The sequence below is a fragment of the Pristis pectinata genome, chromosome 3, assembly GCF_009764475.1.
Source record: "Pristis pectinata isolate sPriPec2 chromosome 3, sPriPec2.1.pri, whole genome shotgun sequence".
Classification (NCBI taxonomy): domain Eukaryota; kingdom Metazoa; phylum Chordata; class Chondrichthyes; order Rhinopristiformes; family Pristidae; genus Pristis; species Pristis pectinata.
Window position 1 is genome coordinate 24,375,944 of NC_067407.1, and position 8,002 is coordinate 24,383,945.

The window sequence follows — 8,002 nt, forward strand, 5'->3', positions numbered from 1 at the left end:
AGCCAGTAAAATGAATGAATGAAAGTGTTTTAAATTAATAGTTTTGTTTGTTGTTTGGTGGTGTTATATTTATATTTTTGTACAATGTGGAAAAGAGAACAGTGTTTGTCACAGAGGTATTTACCCGTATTGCTCTGGATCATGCACTGACTCGCATGATTTGAAATCTGTAGGATGTCACAGTGAATTGATTTTGCAATTTGTATAATAACCCTAAGTGCAGATCACTTGAGCTGACTGATCTCAATTCTGCTGAAACAAATAGTACATAGATGGTGGGGTTATAGTTGCTTCTCTAATCATCCCCATTTAGGAAATCCAGGCAATTTTACACTTGTTTACCACAAACTATTAATAATTATGTTTGAATCAAATTGGGTGCTTCAATTTTCAACATTTTCCCACTACCAGTTTTGTTAATTTTACTAAATTGCTCTTTTTTCATACTTTGTTTCACATTTTCTTAATTTTCCTCAGGTTGGGTAACTTGGACCCAGTGTAGTTAACCACTGATTTGTCAACAGCCCTATCACTTGGATGAACTTTTTAAATTAAAATACCTTATAGACTTGATCCATCAGATGGGTACTTTTCCTTTTGTCTGTCATTTGAAATTATTCATTTAAATATGTCCTGGTTTTCAAAAAGAGTTGAAAACTTTAAAAAAAATGAATTTGAAAATGTTATCGCCTTTCAATTTGTTTTAATATTTCCTGAAATAAGACACCACAACTAATTATGATAGCACTGCCCATCTTCTAGTCTAGAAGAATTTAATCAATATTTCTAGAAAGTCAGCACAATGTCCTCAATTAATTATTATTAAATCTGTTCCCACATTGTTCCTCCAGTCCTCTGGATTTAAAATGTTCCATCATGCAGGATCCCCTGGAAATGCAAAATCACCCATCCCACTTCAGAAAGAGTTTTAGTATTATAAACAGCATTATAAGAACAGAAAATGTATTTTGTATACAGAAGCAGAAGTGGCATGTTAATGAGTCCTGTGATCTTACAGCCCTATCGATCCCTTAAAAATCCCAGAATTACAAGGATCCCGTTTGAAGAACTTATGTTCTAGCCCTGGTATTCCTGTGAAAGGCTACCAGGACCACTGGGCAAGGAGCCTGGAGCACAATGTCAGTCACCATTTACAGTAATGATGCAAGAAAACATTCCAAAGTCTCCTCCCAAGTGGCTTGTGAGCAACAATTTGTTCTGATTTAAAGTATAAGAGTGAGGGAGCACTGAAAAATCTTGTTAACTGTAATACTTCACTCTGCCAATTACTAGAGGAACTGCAGCACAGAAATACTCAGTTGTGCCTATTGGTGCTAGCTCAATGTTTACATCCTTTATCCAATCATGAGCACAGTTAATGATCCAGAGTTTTAAGGATTCATCGCTGTGATTGGTCTAATCACTGCCATTCCAACAAATGCAGGGAATTTTACTTTTGTTTTCTCTCTTGATTTTTTTTTTACAGATGTGTTGAAGCAAAAGGGCTGCTTCAAATTGACAAAAAATATTTTGTCAGTGGATAAATGCTGTATCTGTCTAAAGTGTGAGGGGGTGGTTGAAGAAAAGGGAAAAAAAAACTGTTTTAATTGTAGGATCCAGTAGAAAATCTGTCTTGTTTCTTTCTGTGAAATAAAATCTTGTAAATTGTAGTTACTGTAGCAGAAAAGAAAAATATACCCACCACATGAAAAAAATCTAATCTGTTCGTGGGGGCTTTTTTTGGTTGTTGGGTATATGTAATCAGTTAAACTATTGTATGCCATATAAGTTATTTATATAAATTTTTATTTTTGTAGTTGTACAGAAGTAGCCATCTGACTGAAGTATATTTTTAAAGAGTAAATATATATTATTATATTATATATTGTTAATTGGGTTCATTACTAAGGTCTGGTGGCACACCTCTTGTATACATCTGCAGAGTGAAGGATGTGTACAGAACTGTTACTGACTGTGTTGTCATCTTGTTACTGCTCCTCACACCCTTCCCATTCCTGTTAAATGAGGTGATGAATTGGACATCCGGACACTGTGACCAATAAGCCTGCTCCTTGTGACTGTAATACTGCCATGTTTAGTCTCCAGCACAATAGGAGATTAACTAACAAAATAAAAATAAACATGAACCATTTAATCTAATGATTGTCTGCCTGCTTTATTACCCTGTTCAGGGAATCATCAGATTTCAAAACAGCTCATTCATTATTATTTTAAACATCACATGCCATTTTCTAATTATTTTCCTCCATATTCTATAAGCCTTTGCTTAATCAACAATCCAGAACGTCTGAGAAAATTCTGCTACTTTTCTCATTGTACAGCACCTAAGTAAGGAGATTTGTGATTTTACGATATCTTTATTAGTCACGTGTACATCCAAACACACAGTGAAATGCATCTATTGCGTAGAGTGTTCTGGGGGCAGCCCACAAGTGTCACCACATTTCCAGCGCCAACATAGCATGCCCACAACTTCCTAACCTGTATGTCTTCAGAATGTGGGAGGAAACTGGAGCACCCAGAGGAAACCCACGCAGACGTGGGGAGAACATACAAACTCCACATAGACAGCGGCCGGAATTGAACCTGGGTCACTGACGCTGTAATAGTGTTATGCTAACTGCTACACTACTGTGCCTGCCCACGATCGTGCCTGCCCATTGTCCTTGTTTGATTGATTGTCCTTCTGTTTTATTCTCCTAATACTTGGAGAAGATCCTCACCTGTATTAAGCCTATACTAGACTTGTGGAGAAATCTCCAAATTCACATGGTGGTTGTGACCTCAGGGTCATAAGCTATCATTCACATTACTTCAAAGATATACAATATTTAGATCTCAGATCATATAATTCTTTTATGTACTTGACTTTAAATATATCGTTACTGTACAGTCTCATTGATGATCTTTATTGGTTATGGGTAAAGACATAGTGAAACTCAAGATCAGATCTGATCCAGAAGGGAAATACAATATCTGGAAGGGAAATGTGGACATCCATATTAGCAATAACTTCTCAAAGTCAGTGATTCCATTTGTGAGATTGGATGACATGTTGGAGGAACATATGTAGCATCTGGTTTTCAAATCTAACCAGAAGCTGAGTGATCAGTGAGTTCCTTCACCAGTGATGCTTCCTCTGATGGATTGTTGCCCAGAGCCCAAGAACAAATAGCTTTATACTTGATGAACTACTGGCAAAAGTGACATTATCTGTCCACTTCATGATGTGCTCTAGATGAAAGTGTGAAATTGTTCATTTGGAAGTCATTCATTTGCAATGTACAATTCTTTACAATAAAAGAATAACAATTTACCTTTATACAGCATGCTTAATATCCTCAGGTCATCCCAAAACACTACACTGCCCTCAAAATGCCTTTTGAGTTTGATGACTGTTGTAATTTCGGGGAACTCAGAAGCCAATTTGACGGTAGGTTCCACAAGAAACTATGAAATAATTTACTTTGTGATGTTGGTTGAGGGATAAATGATGACCAGAGCACCAAAAAGAACTCATTTCTCTTCTTTAAGCACTATCCTTGGACCCTTTGTGTCCATCTGAGAGGCGGACGGGGCCCCAGTTTAATGCCTCAGCACCTCTGACATTGCAACACTTCATCTGCTGCTGTTTTTCCAGGTGTACCTGCACTGGCCTTTGATGGATCTACTGCCAGAACATGTAAGCCAGGAGCTGCCTATACATGAATTGTCAGATGTGCTGCTAAAGGACTCATCCAAACAGCCAACAAAATTGTTTAATAATTCTTATGGATAACTATACATAATTGCCCACTGGCCGTCTAGGTTCTGAGGTAGGTTGTTTCCTCTCATGCATACATGGCCTAACAAAAAGCACAATGGGCAGTATTTAATAGTAGTATTTTCACTGTTCAACTTAAGCTTTTGAGAACAGTAGACCAGCTGAAGTTCTGAAGCTGCTTAAGCTTCAATATAATGGTTTATAGTATTACTGGCTGATTAGATTATTGGCTTGTAGCTCACTGTCAGGCATTTATTATCGCATCTGGTATCCTGTGACCTTTTAACGCATACCCTTTACATGCCATCCAGTTGTCCAGAACTGCACCACAGCTGCAGTGGGTAATTACTTGGAAGCATTCTATTAGTTGTAGAGAGTGTACTGCAGGATTAGTTGTCATTCCTGGCATACCCACCACAGCCTACAAACACACCACTCTTAAAACATCAATGATACTTCAATGTATAAGGAAAATATACTGAACACAAATTGACATGATTAAAATTCAGTGAGTCACACTTGCATATAGCTCTTAGTGATGTGTGCATGTGTGTGTGTGTGTGTGTGTGTGTGTGTGTGTGCACACCTGCAATAGTTGAAGTTCTTAAACAGCAGTGCAAGATATTTCTATTAACCATTAAGCGCAAAAGCAAAGACTGCAGATGCTGAAAATCTGAAACTAAAATAAATTCTCAAAATAATCGGAAGGATGGTGTGTTGCCTCCCGGGTGCTAGGGTCCTGGATGTCTCAGAGCGGTTGCAGAGTATTCTTAAGGGGGAGGGTGAGTAGCCAGAGGTTGTGGTGCATATTGGTACCAATGACATAGGCAAGAGAGGGGTAGAGGTCCTGCAAAATGAGTATAGGGAGTTAGGAAGGAGGCTGAAGAGCAAGACGTCCAGGGTAGTAATCTCCGGATTACTTCTGGTGACGTGAGCTAGTGAAGGAAAGGACAGGACATTTGTGGCTGGGGAGATGGTGCAGGGGGCAGGGTTTCAAGTTCTTGGATCATTGGAACCTTTTCTGGGGAAGGGGTGACCCGTACAAGAGGGATGGGTTGCACCTGAACTGGAGGGGAACCAATATCCTAGCAGGGAGGTTTGTTAATGCTACTGGAGAAGGTTTAAACTAGCTTTGCAGGGGGATGGAAACTGGAAAGACAGGTCAGTGAGTGAGGGAACGGGCAGGACGGCTGATGTCAGGGAATGTAGTATTAGGCAGATTCCTGATAACAGATGTGACGGGAGGAATGGTTTGAAGTGTTTGTACTTTAATGCCTGGAGTATTATGGGCAAGAGTGTTGAACTTAGAGCATGGTTCAGTACATGGAACTATGATGTTGTGGCCATTACAGAGACTTGGTTGAGGGAGGGACAGGAATGGGTGATCGATCTACCAGTATTTCGAAGTTTTAGGAAGAATAGAGAGGGGGGTAAAAGAGGGGGAGGAGTTGCAATACTAATTAGAGATAATATATCAGCTGCACTCCGGGGAGACATAATGGAGGGCTCGGATCCAGAGTCTCTATGGGTAGAACTCAGGAATAGGAAGGGTGCAATCACTCTCTTGAGGGTGTACTATAGACCTCACAATAGCCACCGAGACATTGAGGAACGGACATGCAAACAGATTAGGGAAATGTATAAAAATTAAAGGGTTGTGGTCATGGGAGACTTCAACTTCCCTGATATAAATTGGGACCTTCTTAGTGCAAGAGGGGGTTAGATGGGGCAGAATTTGTTAGGTGTACCCAGAATGGGTTCCTAAATCAATATGTTGACAGCCCAACAAGGGGAGAGGCTATTCTGGTCCTGGTTCTTAGGTATTGAGTCTGGCCAGGTTACTCACGTATCAGTGGGTGAGCAAATGGGGAACAGTGACCACAGCTCACTAACTTTCAGCATAGTTATAGATCAGGATAGGTATGGGGCTAGCAGGAGGGTTTTAAATTGGAGCAGGGTTAATTATGAAGGCATAAGGCAGGAACTAGGTAGAGTAAACTGGGAAAACCTGTTTGCTGGCAGGTCCACATCGAGCATGTGGGAAGTGTTTAAGGATCAAATACACAGAGCATAGGACAGGTATGTCCTGATTAGAAGGAAGGACATGAGTGGGAAAATAAGGGAACCTTGGATGTCCAGAGAAGTCATGAACTTAGTCAAGAAGAAAAAGGACCAGTACGTAGAGCTTTGGAAGTTAGGATCAGACAGAGCATGTGAGGACTATAGAGAAACTAGAAATTAACTCAAGAAAGGAATTAGGAAAGCCAGAAGGGGCCATGAAAAGTCCTTAGCAAGTAGGATTAAGGAGAGAATCCAAAGGCATTCTATACCCACGTCAAGTATAAGAAAATAACGAGGGAAAGGTTAGAACCACTTAAGGATAAAGAAGGGAATCTATGTTTGGATGCAGAGGATGTGGGTGAGGTTCTGAATGAGTATTTCTCCTCAGTATTTACCCAGGAAAGGGACATGCAGGACGCAGAAATTGGAACTGAGGGCGGAAACATGTTAGGGCATTTGGAGGTCAAGGAGGAGGTAGTGTTAGGTCTCCTAAACAGTATTAAGGTGGATAAGTCCCTGGGGCCCAATAGGATATACCCCAGGTTACTGAGGGAGGCGAGAGAGGAAATTGCTGGGGCCTTGACCAGTATCTTTGTGTTCTCTTTGACCATGGGTGAGGTCCCGGAGGACCGGTAAATGGCTAATGTTGTTCCTCTATTTAAGAAAGGAACAAGGGAAAATCTGGGGAACTATAGACCGGTGAGTCTCACGTCAGTTGCAGGGAAATTACTGGAGAAAATTCTTAGAGATACGGGCATCTGGAATCCAATGGCTTGATTAGGGAAAGCCAGCATAGCTTTGTGCGAGGTAAGTCGTGTCTTACTAACCTGGTTGAGTTTTTTGACAGGGTGACAAGAGAGACTGATGAAGGTAGAGCTGTGAATGTCAGCTATATGGACTTCACTAAGGCATTTGACAAGGTCCCACATAATCGGTTAACCACGAAAGTTCAGATGCATGGGGTCAGTGGAGAATTGGCTGTGTGAATCCAGAACTGGCTTGTCTGTAGAAGACAAAGGGTGGTGGTTGAAGGGACTTATTCAGGCTGGAGGCTTGTGAGCAGTGGCGTTCTGCAGGGATCTGTGCTGGGACCTCTGCTGTTTGTGAAGTACGTAAATGACCTGGATGAGTATGTTGGTGGATGGGTTAGTAGGTTTGCAGACAATACCAAGATTGGTGGAGTTGTGATTAGTGTGGAAGACTGGCGACGGATACAGCATGATATAGATCAGCTGCAGATGTGGGCAGAGAAATGGCAGATGGAGTTCACCTGGATAAATGTGAGGTGTTGCACCTTGGTAGGATTAATGTCAAGAGAGAGTACACTCTAAAGGGTGAGACCCTTAACAGTGTTGAAGAGCAGAGAAACCTTGGGGTGCAAGGGCATGACATTGAAAGTGGCTACACAGGTAGACAGGGTGGTTAAGAAGGCTTATGGAATGCTTGCATTTATTAATCAAGGTATTGAGTATTGGAGTCAAGAAGTTATGATGCATCTCTTTAGAACTCTGGTTAGACTGCATTTAGAGTATTGCGTGCAGTTCTGGTCACCTCACTATAGGAAGGATGTTGAAGCTTTAGAGAGGGTGCAGAGGAGGTTTACTAGGATGCTGCCTGGATTAGAGTGCATGTGCTATCAGAAGAGGCTGGACAAACTTGGGCTCTTTTCTCTGGAGCGGCAGAAGCTAACGGGTGATCTGTTGGAGGTGTATAAAATTATGAGGGGAATAGATAGGGTGGAAAAGCAATATCTTTTTCCCATTATTGAGTGATCCAATACCAGAGGGCATGCATTGAGGGTGAGAGGGGATAGGTTCAGAACAGATGTCAGGGGTACGTTTTTTACTGAGATAGTGGTGGATGCCTGGAAGGTGTTGCCTGATAGGGTGGTGGGCTCATTGGGGGCTTTCAAGAAGGGCTTGGATGGGCACATGAATGAGAGGAAAGCAGAGGGATATGGGCATTCAGTAGGCAGGAGGGAATAACTATGGCGGCACGGTAGCATAGCGGTTAGCACGACGCTATTACAGCACCAACGATCGGGGTTCAATTCCTGTCGCTGTCTGTAAGGACTTTGTACGTTCTCCCGTGTCTGTATGGGTTTCCTCTGGGTGCTCCAGTTTCCTCCCACATTCCAAAGATGTACGGGTAGGTTAA